General features: G+C 41.0%; 1 long non-coding RNA gene across 16 annotated transcripts in view; it reads right to left on the reverse strand.

The window, feature by feature from the left end:
• Window positions 1-15,436, reverse strand: part of LOC119623586 (uncharacterized) — a 406,106-nt gene that overhangs the window by 293,616 nt on the left and 97,054 nt on the right. For 15 of the 16 annotated variants that reach the window (XR_012091421.1, XR_012091423.1, XR_012091418.1 and 12 more), the window contains 5 exons: window positions 7,461-7,575; window positions 4,136-4,257; window positions 3,551-3,694; window positions 536-562; window positions 228-324 (listed from right to left, as the gene is read on the reverse strand). This is a non-coding gene — a long non-coding RNA (uncharacterized lncRNA). The remainder of the gene's footprint in view (window positions 1-227; window positions 325-535; window positions 563-3,550; window positions 3,695-4,135; window positions 4,258-7,460; window positions 7,576-15,436) is intronic. The other variant, XR_012091424.1, reaches the window with a different exon arrangement.

A 15,436-nucleotide genomic window follows, 5' to 3' on the forward strand; every position in this document is an offset into this window, starting at 1 on the left:
GATATGATGAGAATGGTACTTTTTGACCAGGCACAGTGGCTCACGCCTGTAATCCCAGACCAGCCTGGCTACCACACTGAGACCCCATCTCTATAAAAAAAATAAATATCCCTTGAGCCTAGGAGTTTGACCCTGGCCTGGGCAACATGGTGAAACCTTGTCTCTGTCAAAAAAAACTAACAAACAACAACAACAACAACAAATTAGCCCAGAATGGTGGCACATACCTGTAGCTTCAGCCACCCTGGAGGCTGAGAAGGGAGGATCCTTAAGCCCAGAAGATGGAGGCTGTAGTGAGCCAAGCTCATGACACTGCACTCCAGCCTGGGTGAGAGAGTGAGACACTGTCTCAAAATTAAATAAACAAAAATGACACTTTCCCTCTGTGATCTTCCTCCCCTAAACCCACAAATCCCATCTTATCATGAGAGAAACATCAGACGAATCCCACATTAGTAATATTAATGTCAGCAAAAATAAGGAAACTCTGAGAAACTGTGACAGTCAGAGAATTGTAAGGAGAGATGACATGTACCTGTGATGAGGTATCCTGGATGAGATCCTGGAATAGAAACAGGACATTAAGTGAAAACTTAAAAAAAAATGAATAAAGTATGAAGAGGAGTTAATGATAGTGTCATAAAATTGATCAGTTGTGACGAATGTCCTACATTAATGTAAGAATTTAACAAAAACGGAAACTTCACGGGATATATGGAAATTCTATGTACTACATTTACAACTGTTCTGTAAACCTGAAACCATTCTTCAGTTTCCAAGGTTTCTTCATCTTTAGAGTCACTGCGGACCTTATAAAACAACATGAGCAATATTTTTGATGGCCCTTAGTGCATCTCCTTAGCTTCATCATCTTCCTTAATCACTGAAGGTAGCTATTACTGTGATTTGCTACTCTCTAATTTGTGTTTATTGTATTTACCTCTATGTTTATATTTCTAATATCTGTAATGTTTATTTTCTTGCCTTAAAACATACATGCACGGGTTTAGTGTATTTATGTCCCCAGTTTAATCATGAGAAATCATGAGAAATTCATATTGTGGGAAAACCTACAAAATATCTGACCTGCACTTTTCAGAAAAGTCAAGTTCACAAAAAATAAGTGAAGACTGAGAAATCTGCAGATTGGAGAATACCTGATGGGTCAGGTAGACCCTAAGATGGTGCCCAGTGAACCTCACCTGTAAGAAATACACTGTTACGTTATTTCCACTGCTTTGGTGAGTGACCTCCTCTGTGTCTCACTTGACCAACACACCTGAACTTAACATTTTTCCAATTCAGAGTTCTCCTAGAAAGTGGTTGTCTTGATATGAATGTAGTGGTCATAGGTCTGAAAAGTACCATAAGGGCATCTGACAGTATTTTAGAAGTTTACAGTAATCCAACCCAAATGCCCATCAATCGATGAGTGGATAAAGACACTGTGGTGTATATGTGTGTGTGTGTGTGTGTATAACTACTACTCAACCATAAAAAGGAATGAGTTAATGGCTTTTGCAGCGACCTGAATGAGATTAGAGACTATTATTCTAAGTGAAGTAATTCAGGAATAGAACACCAAATATCATATGGTCTCACTCGTAAGTGGGAGCTAAGCTATGAGGACGCAAAGGCATAAGAATGACACAATGGGCTCTGGAGACTCAGGAGAAAAGGGTGGGAAGGGGGTGAAGGATAAAAAAAACTACAAATAGGGTGCAGTGTATACTGCTTGGGTGATGGGTGCACCAAAATCTCACAAATCACCACTAAAGAACTTACTCATGTAACCCAAACCACCTGTTCCCCAATAACCTATGGAAATAAAAAAATTACAGTAAGAAGGATGCCTGGTCAAGGACTGGACAATTAGGCATTGAGTCATCTGCCAGGATAAATAAGTATCCCATGAAAGGTGCACCGTAAACCTCCAGGACTAATTTCCTGGAGTCCTGTTGGGCAGCGTTATAATTTGAAGCCATTGTCCCAAGAGAGACCTCAAGAGAATATTAGATACTACAAAAATACAACATAGATGTAGAGGTAATTTTATAAATCATGGCTCAAAGATCCCATGGAGAAGGAAGATAGAAATGGTAAAGTGTTACTTGAAAGTTTGCAGAGTTGCAGAGCGCAGCTCTCTGAAGACAGAAATACTTATCTTGAGACTGTTTGCCTTAATCTCAGAAATACAAGCAGAGACTATTCTAAGTTGCTTTCCAAATCCAGTTCTTCATTTAGATCAACTATCTTTTTCTCCCTCTCCTTTTATTCTTCCTATCTCATGAACGAGGGTCGTGTGAATCTCAGTGTAAGCAGTTGCTGCTGGCGCAGGCACATTACAGTCGCCATAAAATGCTCTGCTCTGAACACTTGTTTCTCTTGTCAACTCCACTTGTTGATACTTGGAAAATGAAACAGGCCTTGGTGTTCCCTGAAGACTGTACTGCATGAAGAAGAAACTCATGTAATTTATAATTTAGAATGTTGAGCATATTTGCACTGAGAGTTTTTCGGCTTCTACAAGGGCTCAATTCAGTGAACAGGAAGCCCTAATTTCAAATATAGGAGTCATGCTCCTTTTAAACTGTATTCTCTATCCAGAGTGAAGGGTGGAGACAGGGTTGGGTTCAGGCCTCATGATGTGGTCAGACAATGAGATGTCTTCAATAGCATCTTTTTGAGAATTCTAGTGGCCAATCCAGCCTCAGTACAGTGTGGCCACAGGTGGTTTACTGGTTTATTGTGAGAAATCATAACTTCCATGCTGTGGTGGTAGTGTTTGGGAGCTCAGTGCCAAGCCCTGTGTCCTCTGTGCCTGGGATATCATGGTAGCACAGTTTTGTGTCTATCACCTTTCCTATCTTAACCCTGGGCACTCAGAACTCATTGACCCTCTTGCCTCCTAGAGATGAGTCTCTACTTATACACAGCTACTTCCATCTCCTTCATGGCCTGCCACTTGGTGATTTTTTTTTTTTCCGAAATAATGTGGTCATGAATGTTGTCTTCACAGCACACATAACAGAACGTATGCATGCATTGAAATGAATAGAAAAAATGGGATTTGACAAGTCACTTACCTTGTAGAAACTCCTCTTATAATGAAATGAAAAGAGCAAACTTCCATGTACTAAGATTGTCAATTTTTTTTTTTTTTTTGAGACAGAGTCTCGTACTGTTGCCCAAGCTGGAGTGCAGTGGCATGATCTCAGCTCACTGCAACCTCTGCCTCTCGGGTTCAAGCGATTCTCCTGCCTCAGTCTCCCAAGTAGCTGGGATTACAGGCACCCGCCACCACGCCCAGCTAATTTTTTGTATTTTTAGTAGAGACGGGGTTTCACCGTGTTAGCCAGGATGGTCTCCATCTCCTAACCTCGTGATCCGCCCACCTTAGCCTCCCAAAGTGCTGGGATTACAGGCGTGAGTCACCACGCCCAGCCTAAGATTGTCAATATAAACGAGGCTGTCCTTCCTATGGGGTGAATTGTAAGCTCAGACAGGTAAGGACGTTTATTGAATTATAAATGCCCCCAAATAATAGTACCTGAATTACTGCTACAATCTTCTTGGAAGTAAGGAATATAGTCAAGTCAGCTGTGTCTCTTACTCCACGCCTCCTGGATGCAGGAGTTTATTTTCTCACAGGAGCTATGAAGTTGGTATGGAGAATGTAGCCCGTGATCACGGTCTGAAAAACAAAAAGAGTCCTGACTTTGTGGATGTCCTTGGGAGCGTGGTGTGCAGTCCCACGGCTTAGTAAGCTTTGTGGGCATCGTTCCTGGAACAGCCCTGGTGCTCTCCCGTGAAGGGGTGTGGCCTGTGAACGGGGAGCTCTGTGGAGGATGAGGGGACAGTCCTCCCTGCTGTGGGGATCTTTGTTTAGCCAGCACAGATGCAGAGTCAGCACTCAGCCCGTGTCCATCTCTTAGATTGCTATGTGGTGGGCTGGTGTGCATTGTACTGTGCTGTCTTTCCTTTTTTCTATTAGGCTATTTCCACCTCTGCACAACACACTCTGTATCACTAACATGCCTCACCTTCATATGCCTGGTGTCTAAAGGTTCATTTCAGGTCTCTGTAAGCAGGAATTAGCCTACAACCCCATGATTATAAGCTTTTATTTTCATACCGAGTTAACCTTCTACATGATGATATTGTTTATGCTGAAGCTTTTGGGCCTCTCACTGGACAAAATAAATTCATGATGTGAGCGTCAGGGGACTGTGTGGTACCACGAATTCACGATGGAGTCTGCATAATAAAGAGAACTTAATTATCATAGGGTATTCTCCAAGGCTTTTAAAAAACTTTAAAACTTGAACAAAACAATCTCTGAACTAAGAAAACACTCCCAATATGGGAATTTTATGTTCCCCATCACTGGTGTTTCTCAATCTTGCCTGGAAGTCATGTCTTCCAAAATGTCTTTAGTGAGATCCTACAAAGACACGACCACAAAGTACCTGAAAATAGGGCCTTCTAACGTATGTGGGGCAGGCACCTTTCTTTGAAAAAGTGGTTACTGATGTATGAATTGGTGACTGCGTAATGGAGCACATGATGGGCAAGAAGAAAATGAAGACAGTCCCTGGAGTTGATGGTGTCTTTCTGAAGCAGGTGCCCTGTGTAGGAACAGGGGATAATAAGGCACGCTACTGTGCCGTTCACTCCCTGCATCTCCACTCATCCTCTGATCCAAGGATTCTTGTTGTTTATGTCCATCTGTATTGGTATTTGTTTTTGTTCCTAAATAATACATTTTAAGAAAACTTTTACTTGAAAATAATTTTAGTTTTACAGAAAGTTGCAAACATAATGCAGTTTTATATAATCTATAGCTTCCCGAAATGTTAATAACTTATGTAACCATAATATATGTATGAAAACTCAGAAACTGACAGCGGTACAAAACTATTAACTAAAATACAGAGTTTCTTAATATTTTGTCAGATTTTCCACTAATGTAATTTTCTGTTCTAGGATCTAATACAGGATACCCTCATTACATTTACTGTCAGTCATATTACCTATTGATTGCTGTAGAACATATAATCACACAGCTTAGGTGTTCCAACCCACACATAAACATTAGTTAACAGTTTCTCTGGGTCAGATGACCCAGGCTGAGGTTTCAAGTGAGGCCTCCCCTGGGGAAGGATCCCTTTCCCAGCTCATGTTAGTGTTGGTAGGATTCAATTTTTTTCTAGGTTGAGATGACTTCGCTGGTGAATTATTCTAACCCCTTTGAGAATTAATAACAATCCTTTATTAATTATTCTTTCAGGAAAAAAAATAAAAACAGAGGAATAGAGAACACTTCCCAATGCGCCACATGAAGCCCGTTTTCCCTGACAGCACAACTGGACAAAGAGATTTCAAGAAAGGAAAATGACAGACAAATATGCCCCATGATACCGAGGCAAAAATTCTGAAGGAAATACTATCAAAATAAACCAGTAACCTAATAAAAATATACATTATGAGCAAAGTGATTTGTCCCTGAAATATGTTTTGTTAAACACACAAAAATGATTAGTGTAATACACTATATTAATAGAATGAAGGACAAACGCTTCATAATTATCTCTAAAGATACAGAATAAGCAGTTGAAAAATCCAAAACACATTCATGATAATAAGGCCGAGCAAATTAGGCACAGAAGGAAATTTTCTTAAGTGATAAAGGGTATCTATGAAAAACTCACACAACAACATACCATATTATGAATGTTTCAGTAATTTCTTCAAAAAATTAGCAACAGGACAAGGATACATGCTCTTGCTACTTTTATTCAGTATTGTACTGGAACATGAAGCCAGGGTAATTAGGCAAGCAACATAAATATAAGACTTCTAGAATGAAAAGGATGAAGTTAAGCTATCTCTATTCATAAATGACATAATCTGGTGTACAGAAAATCCTAAAGAAATCACTAAAATAAGATTAGAACCAAAAAATGAGTTCAGTAACACTTTAGTATACTAGGGCAATAAAAATCAATTGTATTTCTATATATTGTCAATTAACCTAAAATAAAACATAGAAAACAATTCCATTTAAAATACTGTCAAAAAGAAATAGACATTTGGGGGCTAAGGGGACCAACCTAAGAAATATAAAAAATAAGGAGATTCTTAGTTTAAATGTCAAAGTATTTGTACATACATTCTCTACTTTAGTTAGAAACATTCTTTCCCATGGGGGTATGAATTACCAATTCTAAAACTACTCTGCATGTATTTTGGACTCATTGATTACATAAAGGAGGCCAACTGTCTCACTGCTAGTGTGGGAGGTTACATACAAGTAGTGGGAATGGGGAAATTGATTCATGTAGTCTTGAATTAAATCATGGGTGCTGGAAACATTAATAAGAATTCATGCTGGCCAGGTGCGGTGGCTCACGCCTGTAATCCCAGCACTTTGGGAGGCTGAGGTGGGCGGATCACAAGGTCAGGAGATCGAGACCATCCTGGCTAACACAGTGAAACCCCATCTCTACTAAAAATATAAAAAATTAGCCAGGCGTGGTGGTGGGTGCCTGTAGTCCCAGCTACTCGGGAGGCTGAGGCAGGAGAATGGTGTGAACCTGGGAGGCGGAGCTTGCAGTGAGCCGAGATTGCGCCACTGCGCTCCAGCCTGGGCCACAGAGCGAGACTCTGTCTCAAAAAAAAAAAAAAAAAAAAATTCATGCTAAAATTTACATAGCTATAAATGTAGAAATGTGTATTCATATGTGAGTGTCAGTTACATACATACATATAATCCTTTGCTCTGTCAGATGACAAAGCATAGAATTAACAGACGCCTAGCAGAAATGAGAACACCACTGCCGAGAACTTTGTTTCTAATGTGATTCACCAAAAAAGGAACTAGGAATTTGGGGGAAAATGGTTAATGGTAGGGTATGAACACTATTAAGTACCTTGTAGTGCCAGAAAGTAAGAAAAAGTTAAACAACACAACCAACCAACACACTACGCAAACCAAATCAAATAGCAATAATATGGGTATTTCAAAGTAGTAAAGCAGCTGACTGACTGGCCTTGTAATGACCAGCACGAGAACAATTTGAACAATACAATGAACTAGTCTAATTACAGTGGAAATAAAGATTTATTATTTGCCTAATATTCTATATAATATAAATAATTGATTAATTAAATGTAAAATAAATGCTGGAGAACAGATACATTGCCTATGGTAATGAAAGACAAACGATACCACAGAAGCTCTGCCCTAAGGAGGTGAAGAGTAATTCCCCACTTGTTAAGTATGCGCTGTGCATAGTGATGTTTTTTTCAAAAAGTGCGACATGGAAAGGGGGAAAAATTAATTTTACAGTGGAGAAACTGGACCCACACTGCCTCATCTAGGTGCTCAAATTAGTATCAATAGTGATAAAAAGCATTTTGATAATAGATGCCCATGGTATAATGAGTGTTACACTCACCTCTGTCTCTTCTTCCTCCACATCTACAACTTCAGTCTAATTGTTAGTAAAAACAATCACAGAAATCCCAAATGGAGGATGTCAATGCCATGAAAAACACGGACATTCAGAGAAACTGCAGAGACAAAAGAAGCTTAAGGAGACATGATGTCTAAATGTGTTGTCCTGGAAGAGATCCTAGAACAGAAAACAGACATTAAGTAGGAAAAAAAGAAATCTGATTAATATGCGGGTATCAGTGAATGAGAACGCATAACGTTGGTGTGTTCATTGTGACAAATACCCATATGCTAATATAAGAGGTTAATAATAACGGAAACTCTGTGTTGGCTGCATGTTAACTCTCCATGCTGACTATGCGACTGTTCCGTAAGTCCAAAGCTAACGTAAAACAGAAAAGTTTTTTCTTTTTTAAAAATTCACTGCTGACCGTAACAAACAATATTATCAATATTGTTGATGCCCCAAATATGCATCTCCGCAATTTCATGGCATTTTTTACCCCCATGAAGGTTACTATTATTTTCAGTTTTCTATTTGTCATTTCTTTTTTATATTATTTTTAGGTCTAGGTTTATATTTCTAAATAATATATTGTTCAGTTTTTATTGCCTTCAAATTAAGATAAAGGTGTTCAAAATAAGTCTATAATTCTATTCAAATAATGAGAAATCATCAGGTGAATCCACACTGTGATGCTTCCTATAAAATACCTGACCAGTTCTTTTCATAAGGGCTAAGATTCTTCAAGATAAATGAAGACTGGGAAACTGCTGCACATCAGACAGGACCTGGTGTGGCTGGTAGATCTTAAGATGGTGCCCAGTGATCCCCACCTGCCAGGGTGCATGACCGTGTATTGTAATCCTCTCCCTGTGACTATGGGCATGAAATGTGACTTGCTTTCATGCAACACAATAATACAAGAATATCAGATGTCACACGATTGACTATGTTACATAAATTTGTGATTTTTTTTGTCTTGTTAGCTCTTTGCCTTGATGAGCATTCTGCCATGTGGGAGAAGTCAACGTGGGAAGAAACTGAATGCAGCCTCCGCTCAACAGCCAGCAAGGAACTGAGGCTGCCCTACAGTTTGCAATTCACATTTCTAACTAATCCAAGCCCCCTTTCAAGTAACAATATCACTTAAGATGTAGTATGAACACCTTACAGTAACAGAATAACCCTAATTCTTTCCTTCTGTCACTCATTGCAGTTATTCACTTAAGCATAAATGCACGTTTGTATGTATATATATAATATATATACACACACACAATGATACATATTTAACCATACCTAATCAAATATATTCACACTACTATTGTGTTTAAAAAGCTGTTATTTGTTAGATTGAGAATAAAATTATTACCTAGATTAGCCACTAAAAAGGAAAAAAAAAAAAAAGATATGCTAAGAAATGAGATGAACTGATATAAAGTGCTCAAAACAACAAAAGGTAGAAAATGAGTGAAATACAAAAATAGGAACAAAGACAAATCAACAAATAAAGTTAGTAATAAATTTTGGTAGATTTTTAATCCAACTATATCAATAATCACTTTAAATGTCAAGGTTTTTTTTTTTTTTTTTTTTTTTTTTTTGAGATGGAGTCTCGCTCTGTCACCCAGGCTGGAGTGCAGTGGTGCCATCTTGGCTCACTGCAAGCTCCGCCTCCCGGGTTTATGCCATTCTCCTGCCTCAGCCTCCCCAGCAGCTGGGACTACAGGGGCCCACCGCCACACCCGGCTAATTTTTTGTATTTTTAGTAGAGACGGGGTTTCATGGTGTTAGCCAGGATGGTCTCGATCTCCTGACCTTGTGATCTGCCCACCTTGGCCTCCCAAAGTGCTGGGATTACAGGCGTGAGCCACCACACCCAGCTAAATGTCAGTGTCCTAAATGCACTACTTAAAGGACAGAATGCATCAAAAAAACAAGGGCAGGGGGATGGGATAGAAAGAATAAATTCATGGTACAATCTGAGAAACACGAGAACATCATGAAGTTTGCATGGGAGTATCAAAGAACATTTAAGAAGACATGCAGACAGGCCGGGCATGATGGCTAACACCTGTTATCCCGACACTATGGGAGGCTGAGGAGGGCGGATCACTTGAGGTTAGGAGTTTGAGACCAACCTGGGGAAACTCCATCTCTACTAAAATGCAAAAATTAGCTGGGCATGGTGGCACCCACCTGTAATCCTGGCTACTCAGGAGGCTGAGGCAGGAGAATCACTTGAACTCAGGAGGCAGAGGTTGCAGTGAGCTGAGATGGAGCCACTGCGCTCCAGCCTGGGCTACAAGAGCAAACCTCCGTCTCAAAAATAAAATAAAACGATAAAATAAAATAAAATAAAGACCAAAACTACCAGACAGTTTACAGGTAGGGGATTTTAAAGACACAGAGGCAGGGGTTAGACACAGTCGTAAATTAATATATTGAGGTTACACATTAGTTTCAGCCTAAAAGGATGAAGTATCTTGAAGTGGAAGCTTACAGGTCATAGGGAGATTCAAAGATTTTCTGATTTGTAATTATTTAAGAACTAAAATTCGTCAGAAAATTTGGGATCAGCAGAAAATAACGGTAAGTCTGGCTCATAGACATAACATCCTGTAGACCCCTCAGGAAGAAATTCAGAATAAAGAATGGCAGAGGTCATTTCATAAATCCCCCTTATCTGAGGTCTATGTGCCAGTGGATCCATTTGGTAGAGGCGCAGGTTTCTGAAAAACTCAGGGACATATGTTAAGCTTTGATTTTTAGTTTCTATGGGGAACCCCATATTCTCATGACTCTCAATTCCTTGCTACTGTTTTAACTTACTATTACCTTCTTGCTTATCAAGTGGCTCATGTACTTCTCAGAGGCAGAGAGGTGCCTGGTATTTCTGTGAATGGACTCAAGATTTTCCTTTATTTCCATGCTTGGGGTGGTCCACAGGCCCCTATGAGGGGTCCCTGCACCTTCTCAGGCCCTAAATAAATCCTCATCTGCTTGTGGGACTCCTGAATTTCTTCTACCCTTTTCTTGCTTTTGTATTGCTTGCTGCTTTCAAGTGAGCAAATTCCTGTTCAACCTTGGCTGATGAATCCCGTCTTCACTGGCCAAGACATTCGGATGACTATTCATATATGAATTATGTCAAGAGTGCCAAAGTTCAGTATAAAATAATACACATTAGTTGATCCACTATTATTTAATAGAAAGGTGGGTAAATTATTGACTATGTCAATGAAAATGGACACCTAAATAGTTGCCAGCAGAAAAATATTTTTAAAATATTAAGCTAAATGAGAAAAAAAAATATTTTAACATCCTTCCTAAAAGTGATTGTTACAAATGTATGTGCTGAATAGACCAAAATTATGTGTACATTTTTCTAAGTGGCATATTAAACATTTGTCACTGAGACTATTTATTACTGCCTCAATTTCAGAGCCATTCTTGGTCTGTTCAGGGATTCAGTTCCTCCCTGGTTCAGTCTTGGGAGGGTGTATTTGTGCAGGAATTTTCCATTGCTTCTAGATTTTCTAGTTTATGTCCATGGAGGTGTTTATAATATTCTCTGATGGTTGTTTATATTTCTGTGGGGTTGGTGGTAATATCACCCTTGTTGTTTCTGACTGCATTTATTTGAATCTTCTCAACATCACTCATTATTGGAGTAATGCAAATCAAAACCAAAATGAAATACCATCTAATACCAGTCAGAATGGCCATTTTAAAAAGTCAAAAAATAACAAATAACAAATAGTCAAATAAATAACAGAGGCTGGCAAGATTGTGGAGAAAAAGGAACATTTACACACTGTTGGTGGAAGTGTAAATTACTTCAACCATTGTGGAAGACAGTGTGGTGATTCCTAAAAGACCTAAAAACAAAACTTCCATTTGACCCAACAATCCCATTTCTAAGTATATGTCCAAATAAATAGAAAGGATTCTGTTAAAAAGACACATGAACACATATGTTCACTGCAGCACTATTCACAATAGCAAAAACATGGAATCAACCTAAATCGTCCCTCAACGATAGACTGTATAAAGAAAATATGGTACATATACACCATGGAATACTATGCAGCTATAAAGAAGAACAAGATGATGTCCTTTGCAGGGACATGAATGGAGCTTCAGTTCATTATCCTTAGCAAGCTAACACAGGAACAGAAAACCAAATACTGCATGTTCCCACTTATAAGTGGGAGCTAAATGATGAGAACACATGGACACATAGAGGGGAATGACACACTCAGAGTTCCTGAAACCATCGGTCAGGTTTCCGATGAATGGGGCAATCAGACACACAAGCACACCAAAGCTTAACTGTTCAGGCCACTGGAAGGGAAAGAAACTACCCAGAAATGCCACCTGCTTCCAGCGGGCTGATCCCATGACTGGGGCTCTAGGGAATTTCCCTTTACCTGCTGAGTTGTCTTTGTCTTGGGGAACTTCCTTTCTCTTCTTGCCACTGCACCAGCTGCCTACTACACTTCCTACCACAGGGCAAGTGACATCTGAAGAGGCTGACAGCCTTCAGAGCTGGGTAAGGCAACCAGAATACATCCTGAACTGCCTCTGCCTGTTCTGTGATGTCACCTGAACTCTGCTCTGTTTAGACACAGCTGATTGTGACGTCATCTGGGTGTGTATAGTATTTGTATCTAAGTCAAGACCTGGGCTTTGCTCCCCACTTGGAGTCAGCTGATTGGTGGGAGGGCATCTGAAATTGAGATGAGGTTTCAGGACTTTTACCCAGCCCTTTGGTGAGGATCTGTTCAGGCCTGTGCAGTCTGAATCTGCAACTGTAAAAGTGTGCAAAGTCTACATTTAGGCCCTCATCTCTGTCTCTCTCTCCTCTTCCTTCTTTCCTCTGCAAGCTGATCTGCAGGAGCCCCACTCCATCCAGGAGCACTTCTAGCAGCGGTCACTCTTTTCAGGACCCTGGAGCACTTCTCCCAACTGTGCCAGTTTTTATGGAGAAAGGAAGCATGTGAACTATTCCACAGGTTATCTAAAGCGCTTGCCACCGTGCTTATGGTGCTTAATGTTGTTTATGTGAAACAAAAAGCTTACCAGCATACAGAATAAGTGTTTAGGCAGTCCTGACTCCAACCCCTCTGCCCTTTTTGTCTGCCTAATTTACCATTTAATTTGTTGCCATTCGGTTACCCTCTACTAGGGTACTAAGTACAGCAGCACGTGGACTGGGGATGAAGTTGATGTGCTGCTGGACCAGGGTAGGGGGGCGGTGGTGGAGAATGCTGTGCCAGCTGCTGCTAATCACCAGCCTGCCCAAGGAGTTTCTTCTCTGATCTCTTTGGCTGTCCCAGCTGTGTGGTGAGATTTGCACAAGTGTTCCTTTTAGGACCATGGGTGGTATTAAGTGCACTGCTTATTGTTTGGGTGAGGGAGAGAGGACAAGATGGAGGAAGGTGAACAAGAAGGCACAATCCATGTTGCTTCTGGGTTCTTCCTCACCAACTTTCCCACACGTGGGAAAATGCAGCCCGCCCCGGGAAGATGCAGATCAACCGAGCATGCGCCAGGTGACGTCAATCCGAAGAGATCGAAACTTACCCGGCCATGCCTATGGAGACGCCCCTATCACGCCCTTATCCTGCCCACTGCCCTCCCCCTTCCAGTACCAATGCATAAAAGTCCGCCGCCGGCAGGAGCCGGTGTGACTTCTTCGACCCCCGTTTTTATGGGCCGGAGAACCTCACCCGAGAGCGCTGGCACGACTTCCCTGGCCCCCCACACCTGAGGACCAGAGAACCTCGCCCGAGAGTGTGTGCATATTTGCAATAAAAGACTGCCACTTTCTTATGTACTTTGGCCTCATGTTTAATTATTTAGCTCTCCTAAATTAAATTAAACAAAACACTTACATGAAGCTAGAAAAGTCTTTCTGACCCTGGAGTTCTGGTTGAAGGCTATGAGCAGTGCAGAACGGAAGAGAGACAACAAATAAAAGTTGTCATCACTGTTTCAACGGGGGTGAGCAGTATGGATATAGAACCCAAGCCAGGAGGGGAAACAAGGTCTGTATCCTCTCTGGGAAGCCCCTGGAGCATATCCTAGCTAACTGTAGAGCCTAGAGCTATGAGCCCATGACTAAGAGAAAAATGGTCTATTATTGCAGTGCTGTTTGGACTATGGACAAGTTAGGTTATAAACTTTGACCTCTGAATGGATGTAACCAATACTAGTCTTTAATGCAGTTAGACTCATTTTGTCAGAGGTCTGGAAAATTAGAAATAAAATACCGTATGTCCAAGACTTCATGCTTTTTGAAAATCAGGATTCATACCACGAGAGAAGATGCCAGCTGCTAGCTGTACCAAAGGACAGAATGGAAAAAAGGCTCTTCACAAGCCAGAGAGCCAAACTCAGGCAGAAAGGAATGAAGAAGAATTAGGACTTTTAAATGTCCAACACCCAGCTGTTTTAGCAGCTCCAACCACCACAGCCAGAATGCACCTGGCCTCTGCTCCACCCCTAACAGCTCCCACTGCGGTACTGCCATACGAGGCCTTTAGCACTGGCCTCTACATTGGCCTGGATTGCCTTGATGCTACCAAGTGAGGCATCAGACCAATAAGAGGGAGCTACTCTGCCACCTCAGTATAATGGGAGAACAGAGATGGCCTCTCCCTCCAGTGCTTGTCATGGTACATAGTTTAGCAAGAAGTGCCATGGCAGGAGCAAGGGAATTCCCATTTAGAAGGATGGCCATGGGTGGCTTGGATGCGAGTGGGCAACCTGTCAGACATTACTGGACATCCAGCCCATTTTAACATCTAACTTGTGAAATGGAAAATCACCACCTTATAGAATGGATCCCCAGAAAATGACTGATCTCTATGTGTGTCTGTGCTACCCACCAATGTACTTGAGCAGATGTGTAGTCTCTCCTAAATATGCTTCTGACTGCAGGCAAAAGAAGATCAAGAGTCTTGGTGCCTCCATGGAATGAATCCAAATACCCCAAACCTGAAGGGACCATTCTGGATGCAAACCCTAACTGGGGCTCCAATTGATAAGGGGACATGGCCCATCTGGAATATTCACAAACATTCATCCTGATTAGACTCAGGAAGAGGGTACCAAAACAGGAAGCCTCACTAGGAATGACCCCTTCCCAGCTGGAGAGACAAAGAAACAGAAGTTGCAACCATAAATGTGGAAAGAACAAGGAAGCCTCTGCATCAGAAAAATCGAGGTAAGCCTCTGGAACACAGCCAGTGTGCCTAGTGTAAGGAGCAAGGTCACTGAAAGGATGACTGTCCCAAAAGAAAGGAACAAGGGGCCAGAAAAAGGAGGAATATGACAAAGAAAAAGCCCACAGGCAAATAATGGAGCAGGGTCACTGCTCTGACCAGGGTCAGGGATGCCTGGGGGCTCTTCTTAATCCCTCAGAGACAATTAAAATTTCCCCACAGGAACCCTGGGTACGACTGACAGTGAGGAAAAAGTTATTTGATTTCCTGGTTGATACTGGGCAAACTATTCAGTTCTTAACACCTTAGGAGCAAAAAGCACCAAAATGATTGTACCTGTGATAGGAGTTGCAAGAAGAATGCAACAAAAGGCGTTCCTACAACCTTTAGAATGCAAACTAAAATGCTTGGACCTAAGGCACTGCTATTTCCATATGCCAGAATGCCTAATTCCCTTGCTGGGAAAAGACCTATTATGCAAATTAAATACTCAAGTAATTTCTCCCTAGAGAAACAACTATGGCTGCAGGTCCTGCTAGAGCAAGCAACTAAGATGCAACTAAGATATTATTCACTTGCCTTAAGAAGAAAGAATTTTCCCTCAGAAGTCTAGGAGAGAATGGGTAATTGTGAATAGGCAGATAGAATCCCAGGAAAAACAAGAAATACACAGTGAGTGCATATAGAAAAAAAAAAGAAGGGGCTACTGTGCCCCAGATGGGGGTTGGGGGTAGGCAAAAA

This window comes from Chlorocebus sabaeus, chromosome 26, assembly GCF_047675955.1.
Source record: "Chlorocebus sabaeus isolate Y175 chromosome 26, mChlSab1.0.hap1, whole genome shotgun sequence".
Taxonomy (NCBI): Eukaryota; Metazoa; Chordata; class Mammalia; order Primates; family Cercopithecidae; genus Chlorocebus; species Chlorocebus sabaeus.